This window comes from Tursiops truncatus, chromosome 19 (assembly GCF_011762595.2).
Source record: "Tursiops truncatus isolate mTurTru1 chromosome 19, mTurTru1.mat.Y, whole genome shotgun sequence".
Taxonomy (NCBI): domain Eukaryota; kingdom Metazoa; phylum Chordata; class Mammalia; order Artiodactyla; family Delphinidae; genus Tursiops; species Tursiops truncatus.
This window is the reverse complement of record NC_047052.1, coordinates 51,314,705-51,328,686: the sequence shown is the minus strand read 5'-3', so window position 1 is coordinate 51,328,686 and position 13,982 is coordinate 51,314,705. Positions and strand designations below refer to the sequence as shown.

The window sequence follows — 13,982 nt, the reverse complement described above, 5'->3', positions numbered from 1 at the left end:
CGACATTGCCCCTCTCTCGGAGTCTGCATCCTGTTCTTGGCAACAAGTGTAGACCAAGGTCCTCCCACGTGCTGGGCCAGGGGCTGCGCACCTGGGGGAAGTGAAAGTGCTGCAGGTCCCAAGTGGGAAGGTCCCCAGTGTGAGGGGGTGACTTGGCGGTACCAGAACACCCAGAGCGGAAGCTGAGCCTCAGGCAGTACTTCCTGCTTCTGCAGTGAGGCCCCTAGAGGGGCAGGCCCCACGGGAGTCAGGATTGAGCCCAGGACCTTGGCCATTAGATCCGGGTGTGCAGTACCTGATTCTCTAGGCCCGAGCCCCGCAGCCAGCAGCCTTTGAGGTCTCCCCTGATGCCCTGCAGGCTCCTCAATTTTGTCAAGTCCTAAACGCCTCATGGATTTTTAACATCATGGATGCTCCTACCATCTTGACATCCACCCAGGCCCTGGAAAACCAGACCTTCTTAGAGACCCAGTACCCTCTCTTTCTTCTGAGCGATCTCATCCACTTTTTTTTTTAAGTCTCCAAATGTAATTATTTGTTATTAATGTCATCAAAAATCAATTCATATTAATAGTATTCTGATTTTTGACTCGGGGCTTTCTTTTTTCCTCCAACTTTACTGAGGAATAACTGACAAGTATAATTGTACATATTTAAAGTGTACAGAATGATGATTTTATATGTATATATGTACATACATATATACCTATATGTATGTAGTGGAATGATTGCCAGGCTCAAGCTAATTAACATATTCATCACTTCACATAGTAAACTTAGTGTGTGTATGGTGAGAACACTCAAGATCTACTCTCAGCAACTTTCCAGCACACAAAACTGTATTATTAACTATAATTGTCATGCTGTACGTTAGATCTTCTGATCAGAACTTATTCCTCTTATAACTGAATGTTTATACTCTTAGACCTGTGTCTCCCCATTTTCCCCACTCCCCAGCCCCTGGCAACCACCATTCTACAATGTGTTTCTGTTTCTATGAAATTGGCCTTTAAAATTTAAAAAAAAAAAAAAATTTTTTTTTTAAAAAGATTTTACATGGTAAAATGGTACCAGTATTTTTCTTTCTCTGGCTTCTTTCACCTAGCAGAATGCCACCTCCCCCTCCCCCTCCCCCCACTGCAGGTTCATCCATGTTGTCCCAAATGGCAGAATTTTCTTTTTTATGGCTGAATAATATTCCATTGTGATATATATATTAAAGTTAGGGTTAGGGATGTATCACATTTTCTTGATCTATTCATCTGTTGAAGGACATTTGCTTCCATATCTTGGCTATTGTGAATAATGCTGCAATGAACATGAGTGAAAAGATATTTCTTCAAGATACTTACTTCATTTCCTTTGATATATACCCAGGAGTGGCATTGCTGGAGCATACGGTGCTTCTATTTTTAATTTTTTGAGGAACCTCCATACTGTTTTCCATAGTGGCTGCACCAATTTATACATTCCCACAAGAGTGCACAATGGTTCCTTTTTCTTCACATCCTCACCAACACTTGTTATCTCTTGTCTTTTTGATAATAGCCATCCTAACAGTTATGAGGTGGAATCTCATGGTTTTGATTTGCATTTCCCTCATGATTAGTGATGCTGAACACCTTTTCATACCTCTGTTGGCCACATGTATGTCTTCTTTGGAAAAAAATGTCTATTCAGGTCCTTTGCCCATTTTCAAATTGAGCTATTTGCTTTTTTGCTGTTGAGTTATATGAGTTCTTTATGTAATTTGAATATTAACCCTTTATCAGGTATATGGTTTGCAAATATTTTCTCACATTCTTCATTGAAAAGGTTGCCCTTTCAATATATTGATTGTTTCCTCTGCTATGTAGAAGCTCTTTTGTTTCATGTAATCTCACTTGTTTATTTTAGCTTTTGTTTCCTGTGCTTTTGGTGTCTTATGCAATAAACTATTGCCAAGACCAATGTGGTAAAACTCAAGGAGCTGTTTCCCTATGTTTTTCTTCTAGGAGTTTTACAGTTACAGGTTTTACATTTAAGTCTTTAATCCTTTTCAAGTTAATTTTTGTGAATGGTGTACAATAGTGGTTCAGTTTCATTCTTTTGCATGTGCTTATACAGTTTTCCCATTTATTGAAGAGACTGTCCTTTTCCCACTGTGTGTTCTTGGCACTCTTTTCAAAAATTAGTTGACTGTATATGCATGGGTGTATTTCTGGACTCTCTATTATGTTTCACTGGTTATGTACCTGTTTTTATACCAGTACCATATTGCTTTGATCACTATAACTTTGTAATATAGTTTGAAATTAGGAAGTATGATATCGCCAACCTTGTTCTTCTTTCTGAGGAGTGCTTTGGCTATTCAGGGTCTTTCATAGTTCCATACAAATTTTAGGACAGTTTTTTCCTATTTCTGTGAAAATTGGAATTTTGATAGGGATTACATTGACTCTGTAGACTGCTTTGGGTACTATGGGCATTTTCACAATATTAATTCTTTCAATCCAAGAACATGGGATATCTTTCTATTTATTTGTGTATTCCTCAATTTCTTTTCTCAGTGTCTTATAGTTTTCAGTGTACAGGTCTTTTGCCTCCTTGGTTAAATTTATTCCTAAGTGTTTTATTTTTGATACAATTATAAATGGAATTGCTTTCTTAAGTTTTTTTTAGATAGTTTGTTGTTAGAGTATAGAAATGGAGCTGACTTTTTTTTTGGCTGCATTTGGTCTTCATTGCTGCTTGCAGGCTTTCTCTAGTTGTGGTGAGCGTGGGCTACTTTTCGTTGCAGTGCGCCTGCTTCTCACTGTGGTGGCTTCTTTTGTTGTGGAGCACAGGCCCTAAAGAGTGCATGCTTCAGTAGTTGTGGCGTGCAGGCTCAGTAGTTGTGGTGCACGGGTTTAGTTGCTCTGTGGCATGTGGGATCTTCCTGGACAGGGATCAAACCCATGTCCCCTGCATTGGCAGGCGGATTCTTTTTTTTTTTTTTTTTTTTTGCGGTATGCGGGCCTCTAACTGCTGTGGCCTCTCCCATTGCGGAGCACAGGCTCCGGACGCGCAGGCTCAGCGGCCTTGGCTCACAGGCCCAGCCCCTCCGCGGCATGTGGGATCTTCCCAGACCGGGGCACGAACCCGTGTCCCCTGCATCTGCAGGCAGACTCTCAATCACTGCGCCACCAGGGAAGCCCAGCAGGCGGATTCTTAACCACTGTGCCACCAGGGAAGTCTGCAGCTGACTTTTGTATGTTGATTTTGTATCCTGCAACTTTACTGAATTCATTTGTTAGTCAGGTTTTTGATGTGTCTTTAGGGTTTTCTACATAAGATCACGTTGTCTGCAAACAGATAATTTTCTTCCTCTTGATTTGGATAAGTTTTATTTCTTTTTCTTGCCTAATTATTGTGGCTAAGGACTTCCAGTACTATGCTGAATAGAAATGATAAGAGTAGGCATTTTTGTATTATTCCTGATCTTAGAGGAAAGGCTTTTAACTTTTCACCTTCATTATGTTGAGTTACATTCCTTCTATACCTAATTTGTTGAGAATTTTTATCATGAAAGGATGTTGAATTTTGTCAAGTGCTTTTCTGCATCTAATGAAGTGATCATATGCTTTTTATCCTTCATTCTGTTAATGTGGCATATCACATGTGTTGACTGCCATGTGTTGAACCATGCTTGCATCCCAGGGATACATCACACTAAATCATGGTGTATGATCCTCGTGATGTGATGTTGAATTCAATTTGCTAGTATTTTATTGAGGATTTTTGCATCTACGTTCATCAAGGATATTGGCCTATAATTTTCTTTTCTTGCAGTGTCCTTGTCTGGCTTTGATATCAGGGTAATGCTGGTCTCATAAAATGAGTTTGGAAGTGTTCCTTCCTCCTCAACTTTTGGGAGGTGTCTGAGAATGATTGGTATTGATTCTTCTTTAAATGTTTGGTAGAATTCACACATAAAGTTATCTGGTCCTGGGCTTTTATTTGTTGGGAGATTTTTGATTATTGACCCAATCTCCTTGCTTATTATTGGTCTGTTCAGATTTACTTTATGGTTCAGTCTTGGTAAGTTGTATGTTTCTAGTAATTTACTAATTTTTTCTAAATTATCTAATTTGTTGGTGTATAATTGCTCATAGTAGTCTCTTATGATCCTTTGTATTTCTGTAGTATCATTTGTTATGTCTCCTCTTTCATTTATAATTTTATTAATTGAGCCGTTTGTCTTTTTTCTTAGTCTAGCTAAAGGTTTTTCAATTTTTGCTCATCTTGTCAAAAAACCCACTCTTAGTTTCATTCATCTATTTTGTTTCTTTCTAGTCTCTATTTCATTTATTTCTGGTCTAATCATTATTTCCTTCCTTCTGCTACCTGTGGGCTTATTTCTTCTTTTTCTAGTTCCTTGAGGTGTAAGTTTAGAACATAGATGCCACAATCCTCAACAAAATGTAAACAAACTGAATTGTCTCTTTTCCATTCTTTTTTTTTCTCCTCTGACTGGATAATGTCAAAATATCTGTCTTCAAGTTCACAGATTCTTTATTCCTTGGTGGACCAACCCCTGGGTGATGTCCTCATTTCCTCTCTCCCTCTTTCTCATATGGCCCATCAGTCCCTAAGCCAATCCCTTCTTCCCCCTGACTCTCTACTCTGTCCCCTCCTCTCTGTCCTCGTGGCTCGGGCTGACTCAGGACTTTTGTTCTCCCACCTGGACCCAGACATCAGGCCCTTCCCTGGCCTTATTCTCTCCCCTCCAGTCGATTCCTTACGTGGCTCCAAAAGAGACTTTTTGAAGCTCATACCTGGGTTACACAGCCCTATGTTCAAATCTCAGGACACTGACTCACCACCCCTTCCCCTGAGCGCCCACTTCTAAACCACCATGAAGTCCTTTATGCTCCACTACTAAAATACATTTCGAATCCATCCACTTGTGTTGAACTCCATGGTTACCATCCTAATCCAGGCTCTTATTATTTTCCACACAAATAATTATAATTGCCTCTGAAATGATTGTCATGTGTTGAATGGTGACCCCCCTCCCCTAACAAAAGATATATCCATGGCCTGGAATGTGATCCTATTTGGAAAAGATGTTTTTTGCAGATGTAGTTAAGTTAAAGATATCAAAATGAGATCAACCTTGATTATTCAGGCCCTAAATCTAATGACAAGTGTCCTATAAGAGACACATAGGAAGACACGGAGAGAAGAGGAGAATGCCAGGTGAAGAGAGAGGCAGAGATTGGAGTTATGTAGCCACAAGCCAAAAAACTCCTGGAGCTATCATAAGTTGGAAGAGGCAATTATCTGATTCTCCCCTAGAGCCTCCAGAGGGAATGCAGCCTTGTCAACACCTTGACTTTGGACTTTTGGCCTCCAGAATAGTGTGAGAGTAAAATTCTGTTGTTTTAACCTACCAAGTTTGTGATAATTTGTTCTTGAAGTCACAGGAAACTAATACACCAATCTTCCACTTTTCTACCCACTGTTCGCTTCCTCAGAGATGAGTACGTGAGTTCCTGGAGATCCAAAGGAAGGTGGCAGAGGTTTGCTAGATGCTCACCAATTTGGTTTCCTCTTTCTTAGGCACACAGGAAGACTACATTTCCCAAGCCTCCTTGCAGTGAAGTTGAGGCCATGTGACTGGTCTTGGGCCAGTGGAGTGGGTGCAGAGTGATGTAGGGCATTTGTGGACCCAGCCATATAATGTCCTGTACAATTTTTACCTTGTCTCTCTTCATTCATCATTGGCTGTCTGTAAGCTGAGAATTTATTGGAGGACTTAAGGATGGGAGGGCCGAGAGATAAAAGAGCTTAGGTCCCTGGTTTCTCCTTGGAAGAGAGCCTTTTGGACTTTATGTAAGTAAGAATTTATTGCATTAAGCTATATAATATTTTATTAGTATATAAAATTTGTTTGTTAGTATTAGTAAATAGGGTTGTGTGTTAAAGCAACTAGCTTTAATAATCCTGACGGCTACAGGTAAAATACCTGTCACTGCATTTTAGCCAGCATCAAAATTCAGATCTGTGATAAACTCCAGTGCTTTCAATTTTTCTTTTAGTAGTTTTGAGTGCATAATATTATTTTTTTACCGCTTTCTTACGGTGAAGGATGACACATATAATAATGTTCACAAAACACAATATACAGCTCAATGAATTATCACAATGTTAATACCCATGTAACAAAGATCAACATCATCATCGACCCAGAAACCATTTTCTCCCTTGCAAATCACTATCCCATTCCTCTTGACTTATAATGCTATATTTTGGTTTGGCCTGTTTTTCATGATATAAATGGAATCATACAGTATTTATTCTTTTGTGTTTAACTTAATTTTATTCAACATTATATTTATGAGATTCATCAATGGAATAAGTAGCAATATTTCTTATATCCTCACCACTTTCAAGTATTTTATTGTCTGAATATCCCACAATTTATTTATGCATTCAACTATTGATGGACATCTCAGTTGTTTCCAGTTTTTTGATTATTACAGATCACACCAGTACAAACATTAAAAAAAAGGATGAAATTAGTTTTAATAATATATTTTATTTAACCCAACATATCCAAAATATTAGCTTATAATCCTCTCTTCCAAGTCTTCCTTGAATCTACTCCAATAAGGCTTTCATTCTGACTTGTTCACCAAAACCACTTTTGTCAAAGTCACCAGTGATACCCATGTGGTCAATTCTTGGTCCGCATCTTACTTGACTTCTCTGCATCACTGGTTGTGGTCCCCACACAGGCAGCATCAGTGTCGGCTGGGAATTTGTTAACATATTCTAAGTCCTCATCCCAGACCTACTGTAGTAGTCCCCCCAAATATATGTCTTGTCCGAACTGCTGGAGCCTGTGAATGTGACCCTATTTTTTTTTACCCTATTTGGAAAAAGGGTCTTTGAAGATGTAGTTAAGGATTTCAAAATGAGATTATCCTGGATTATCTGAGTGGGCCCTAAATCTAATGACAAATATTCTTAAAAGAGACACCCAGAGGAAAGACACTCCTAGAGGAGAAGGAGAAGACAGAGGTGGAGATTGGAGTTATGCAGATACAAGCCAAGGAATGCCTTGAGCCACCGGAAGCTACCCTTAGCCCACAGATCCTATTGTCTGCCCAGAAGCCAAAGGGATCCTCCTGTTAAAACATGAGTCACTTCTTGACTCAGAACCCTCTAATAGCTTCTTATCTCACTCAGGAAAAAAACCCAACTTCCCATCATGACCTCTAAGGGCCTCCATTCAATACTCTGGCCCCTGCCACTTCTCTCATTCCACCTACTACCACCCTTCCCTCAGTCACTGGGATCCAGCCATACTGGCTTCCTTGCTGTTTCAAGAACCTGTCAAGTATGCTTCTGCCTCCAGACTTTTGTCATTGCTGTTCTCTCTGCCTGGTATGCTCTTCCTCATGCTGTTCCTAGCTCCTTTCCTCATCTCCTTCAAGGCTCTGCCAAATGTCACTTCCTCAGAGAGGTCTTACTTGACTACTGTCTACAGCTCTCTGCCTTGTCCCCTCATCATACTCTGTTTTGCTTTCTTAACAGCACTCCCATTCTCAGAAATTCTTATTTGTTTACATGTTTCCTGCTTTTGCAACTAGAATGTAAAATCTTTTTCATACAGTATCCTTAGGGTCTAGGGCAGTGTGGGGCACATATCATTCAATAAACATTTACTGACTGGTGTCTTGAGTTCACAGATTTTCCTGCCCCAGGGCTTTGCATAGGCTCAGGGGCTGAGATGTTCATATTCCATTTTTCACCTAGTAAATCAACCTTCAAGTCTCAGTTTCAGTGTTACTTCCTCAGGGAACTCCTCCTGTAACAGAGAAGAACAAGCCTGACTCCATATTGGATCTATTCCCTTAGTTCTAACCCTTGTGCTCTGTTGCCTGTGCTTAGTCATGCTGGCTGTGCATCTTTGTAAAAGAATGTTGCCAAAGCCTGAAATACACATGATAGCCCATTCTCAAGGCTCTGACCTTTAAATGTATAAGGCTCTTCCATTCATATAAAGATAAAAAATTGGAAAACAAAATAAGTTGTCTTGTTGGAGGCTTATAGGAACATTGTGACCAGACCTACAGGTCACATAGGTATAAAAGAAGCCTGAATTTTAACTCTGGTAAGATTGTTCTTCTGGACACTAGTCCAGCATCTTCTTGGTATGCTGGCTTTCCAAATAAAGTTGCTATTCCTTGCCCCAGCAAGGATTTATTGGCCTGATGTGCGATCAGCAGCATGAGCTTGGGCTCAGAAACACTCTCTCCAAATTAGGTCTCTGTGTTAAGGATTGAATAATTTCCCCAGATTGTAATGTATTCTTACAGCACCTAGACATTTTCCTTTACATCTTTTTTGCTCAGTCATAATGATCTAAGCCTAGGGACCACTGGTGGTTCTCAAAATGTGGTTCTCAAAATGTGGCCTAGGGACCGCTGGTGGTTCCTGAGACACTTTCAGGGGTTCATGAGGTGAAAATTATTTTCATAATACTATTAAGATGTCATTTGCCTTTTCACTCTCACTTTCTCTTGAGTATACAGTGATGTTTTCCAGAAGCTACAGCACATGAGCTATTTTGACAAACCCTGTGCAGAAGCAGATATGAGAATCCAATTGTCTTCTAGTAAGCCAGGCATTAAAGAGATCTGCAAAAATGTAAAATACTCTTCTCTCTAAATTATTTTTGGTGTGGAAATTAGTTATTAAAAATGTTATGTTTACACAATGAGTTTTTGATGATAATACGTATTTCAGAAATGTCTGTTTTAATATTGATAGATATAACTCACATAAACAATCCACATAAGTACAACCCACATAAATTATTGGGGTCCTTCATTTTTAAGAGTATAAAAGCAGTCCTGAGACCAAGAACTTCGAGTAAATCTTTAGCTTTTTTTTGTTGTTGTTGTTATTGGGTTTTTTTGCGGTATGCGGGCCTCTCCCGTTGTGGAGCACAGGCTCCGGATGCGCAGGCTCAGCGGCCATGGCTCACGGACCCAGCCGCTCCACGACATGTGGGATCTTCCCAGACCGGGGCACGAACCCGTGTCCCCTGCATCGGCAGGCGTACTCCCAACCGCTGCGCCACCAGGGAAGCCCAATCTTTAGCTTTTTTATTCTTGTCTGCAAGCCCAGCAGACTTCAGAATTCTCTGAAGGCAAGGTTCCCGTCTGTCTTATTGGACACATACTTAAGGTTTGGCTAGTAGTATGGGGAGACTTAAGTTTTACTGTCAAAGATCTGAAGGCAAAAAGAAATGAATTGGAAGACCAATCCTCCCACCTCATCCTCACCTCCACATTACTCGGGGGACTGGAAGTGAAGCCCATGCTCCAGACGAGGGACTCGGCTTAGAGCCTGGACTGAGCAGTGCAGGAGGATGGAAAGGGAAGGTTGGGCACGCGGTCTAAACTGCACGAGAGGAAAGGAAGGAAGGAGGGACGCATGCGCATGTGTGCACGTGTGCGCGCGTGTAGGGAGCGAGGTGGGTTGTTGGAGGGGGTGGAGCCGCAGGATCTTTCCCTCCGTCAGGAGAGGTGAGCGAGGGGAGCGGCGGCGCATGCGCAGAGGAACGCGGGAAAGTCGGTGCCTGAGGTAGAGCAAGGAGCGTTGCGCGGTAAGGCCTGAGGCTTGAAGGGTCCCGAGGTGGTTGCTAGGCTCCTCAGCTGAGCCTTCTAGACCCTTATTTTCGGTTGATTGACCAGACTGAAGGGTCCAGGCCTCGAGGGTGAGGGTGAATTGGCTCCCGCAGGATCCCTGAAACGTTCATAAATCTGGGGTGTGTGAGGTTGGGCGTCACCCCCTGGGGTCACTGGACTTCGCCAAGGGATAACAGGCCACCTGACAGAGCCTCCCAGACCCCGGGCTCTGTGGAGCTGAGAGGTCAAACGGCCCGAGAGGGCCCTCCTTTTTTCTCCCCTAGGACCTGGGAAATTGGCGTCCGCCCCTTCGCTCACCAGATCTGACTTTGAGCCAATCCCAAGGCCCGACCTTCACAGGAAGCGGCCGTCGGTCCCTGCCCAATTGGGGAAGCCTTTTGGTTCGGGCTCCCGGGCGGCAGAGACCGGGTCTAGCCTCCTCACACGCCTGTTAAGGACGAAGTTATTGCCTGCTCCTTGAGGAAGCTGGACACCAGCTCCCTGCTTTCATCTTTGGGGTTTATAGTTCCAGGGGAGGAGGTAAAGGGAGAGGAACGGGCATTTCTGGGAGGCCCGAGCGCTCTCCGGAAGGCATGGGCCTAGGAGAGCAGTTGCTGGGAAGGGTGATGTAGAACCTCACACGTTGGGCCACCATCAGGGCCTCTCCAGGCGGCGAGGAAGGGTTTGCCAGGGAAGCAAGGGGCTTTCTAGGTGTCACAGTGGCCGGTTTGCAGAATCTGTTTGCTGTAAGTCAGATTTACCGGTTTACCAGAAAACTTGTAAATTCTGGTAAATGTACCAATTTACCAGAATACACTTTCTGAATGTGTTCAAGAAAGGTGGATATATTTTTCATGGATACAGTTTTCCTTTGTTTAGTGGAACTCAGTGTCAGGGTCAGTGTTAACATGCATTATGGGAATCAGAAGTACTCCTTGTAATTTTGAGTTATGGTTCATTTCAGCTGCTGGCAAACCATCTAGTAATAGTGAAGATTTGTGATCTTAGGTAAGCTGCCGACTCTTCTTTTTTTAATTTAATTTAATTATTATTTTTTATACAGCAGGTTCTTATTTGTTATCTATTTTATACATATTAGTGTATGTGTATCTCCATATGTATACCAATCTCCCAATTCATCCCACCACCTTCCTCTTCTTGGTTAACTTTTGAACAAATTGAATTAAGATTTCTGTTTTTCTGTTTATTCTGAAACCCAAAGGAAAGAATTCACTATGGACACGCTTTAGAGTTTCTCTTACTTGCTTTTGTGTTGATAATCTGAGGCTCTCTGTTTCTTTTTCATATCCTTAGCTTTTGTGACAGCATTTCCTTCTGGCATTTCTCCTAATTCTCTGGCCATTTCTTCTTCTTTTCTTTATATTTTATTTTTAATGTTCTAAATTATGAAATATGCATCCCCAAAGGGGCATAGAATGTATAAAATGTATAAAAGGGCATAGAATGTATAAACAGAGTTTTAAATGAATAATTATAAAGCTTACATCTGTGTAACTGCCACCCAGATCAAGAAGAATATTACCATGACTCTGAAAGAGCTTCTCTCATTATCATTTCACAATCAAGTACCCCTTCTTCCCTTTTAGAGGTAACTTCAAGTCTGACTTTTGTGGTGATCATATCCTTGATTTTCTTTATACTTTTTCCATGTATATGTGCATCCCTAAATTACTAGTTTAATTTTGCTTCTGTTTTGAACTTAGAAATATGGACTTATTCTGTCTAGAATATTTTACGCTGTGCTTCTTTTGCTCAACATTGTGAAATTTATATTGTTGAGTGTAACTGTAGTTCCTTTATTTTCTTCACGTATGCATAGTATTCTTTTGTTTGAATAGTCTATGATTTATGCATTTTACTGTTGATGGGCGTTTGTGTCTTTCAACTTTATGACAATTATGAATAATGTTGCGGAGAACATTCTTGTGAGAAGTAGAAGAATGTAGTTGGTTAAGAGCTGCTTCTGAAACCAGACTGTGTTAAATCCTGACTACCACTCATTGGAGGTGTAACGATGAGAAAGTCGTGTAACTTTTTGTTTAAATTTTTTTCACTTTTGTAAAATGGAGGTAATAATAGTACCTACCTCCTAAGGTTATTGTGAAGAGTAATGTAATTTAAAAATGTAAAGCATTTAGAACAATGCCTGACACAAAGCAAGCACAATGTGTTAGTTATTATTATTACTGTATTCTGTTGCACAAGTGAAAGAGTTTCTCTAGGGAATATATTGGGAGTTGTTGGGCCATAGGGTATGTGTATATTTGATTTTACTACTAATACTAGGTTGTTCTCCAAAGTAGTTATGACAATATACAGTAACGTTAATTGAGGATGAGACTTCCTGGTTGCTGTACATCTCATCAACACCTGGTATTATTAGACTTTTCCATTTTTTCCCAATCTGGTTGGTGTGCAGTTGTATTTCACTGTAATTCTAATTGCCTTTCACTGATTATTAATGACATATTTGTAATAGTTATTGGGATAATTTAATTAAATGAATTATTTAATAATTATTTAAATATTATAAAATATTTATGAAGTGCCTGTCAAGCCTCTTGCCCATTTTCCTATTGGGTTGTCCGTATTTTTCTTCCAAATTCGTAGGTGTTCTTTATATCTTTTGGATATTAGTCATTTGTTGTTAGGTAGGTTGCAGATATCTTCTCCCATTCTACAGTTTTTCTTTCTGTTCTCCTTTTGGGGTCTTTTCAAAAAAGGAAGTTTTTAATTTTAATGTAGTAAAATGTATCAAATTGAAATTTTATGGTCATTGCTTATTGTGTCTTTTATGAGAAATCTTTTCCTATACCAAGGTGTGGTGTTTCAAGGGGCACCATTCACATCAGCAGTAATTTTGTCCCCTGGAGTAGTATAACCCAGTGATCATTCTTTTATATTTTCTAGCATTTTATAGTATTGTTTTTCACATTTACTTCTTTTGTCCCTCTGAGATTGATTTTTGCAGTTATTTGAGGTAGGGGTCAGTTTCTTTTTTTTGCTGTGTGGATACCCAGTTGTTCTAGCACCATTTATTGAGAAGTTCACCCCCTACTTACAGGTCTGCTAAGGCATATCTATCGTATATCAGACTTAATATAACGATGGGTCTAATTTTAGGCTCTCTGTTCTGTTCCATTAGCCTGTTTGTTTGCCCCTGTCTCAATTCACACTGCCTTACTACAAATTTATAATAAGGCTTAATACTTGTTAGAGCATGTCTTCTCACTTTGTTTTTATTAAGGAGCATCTTAGCTATTTTGGGGCTTTTGAGTTTTCAGATAAATTTTGGTATCAAGGTTGAGCTGGTCTTATAAGTTGGGGAGTGTTCCTCTTTCTGTTTTCTAGAAGAGCATTTCTTTCTTAAAGGTTGGTAGAATTTGCCATTAATGACATCTAGGATTAGAAAGGTTTGCATATATGTCTGTGTAAGTGTGTGCATGAACACATATGTGTGTTTGAAAGATTTTCAGTTACAGTTTCAAGTTATTTAATGATTATAGGACTTCCTGGGTTCTTTATTTTTCCTGGGTAGTTCTTTGGTTAATTTTTAAAAGGTATTTGAGTATTTCACCTATTTTTTGAAATTATTGGTGCAGTAATGTTAATATTCTTTATTATTATTTATTTAATATCTGCAGCATCTATAGTAATGTCCCCTTTTTTTAATTCCTAATACTGGTTATTTGTACTTTTTCTTTTATTTTTAAAAAATTAATTAATTTTTGGCTGCGTTGGGTCTTCCTTGCTGCGTGCGGGCTTTCTCTAGTTGCGGTGAGTGGGGGCTACTCTTTGTTGCGGTGCGTGGACTTCTCATTGCGGTGGCTTCTCTTGTTGCGGAGAATTTATTTTAGTTAATTATTAATTTATTGAAGTTACAGTATGTCTCCCCTTCTCCCAGAAGATACAAAGAACTTAAAATATTTGAATTCTATTTACTTTCTTCTCAACTTATATTTTATTATTTTGATGGTTTTTATTTTTACTTTTTAACCTTCCAGGACATTATTATTTTGTTTCATATAGTTATTTTTTTATTTGGATTTTCTTGCATATTTACTACATATGTATTTTTTGTCCTTTATTTCTCTCGGTTCTCAAATCACCCATCTGGGATTACTTTCCTTCTGCTTGAAAGATGTTTTAGAATTTCCATTAATGAAGATGTGTTGGTGACTGATTGTCAAAATGTTTTTGTCTGTTGTAAACTATTTTTATTTTACCCTCATTTAAAAATATTTTATTAGGATTTAAGGTACTAGATGAGCAGGCTTTTTTTCTTTCAATGTTGAT

At 39.7% G+C, this 13,982-nt stretch overlaps 1 protein-coding gene across 4 annotated transcripts in view; it reads left to right on the top strand.

Moving 5' to 3' along the window:
- TEAD2 (TEA domain transcription factor 2) overlaps positions 1 to 13,982 on the top strand; it is a 45,310-nt gene that overhangs the window by 20,048 nt on the left and 11,280 nt on the right. The gene's annotated exons all lie outside the window — the stretch shown is intronic.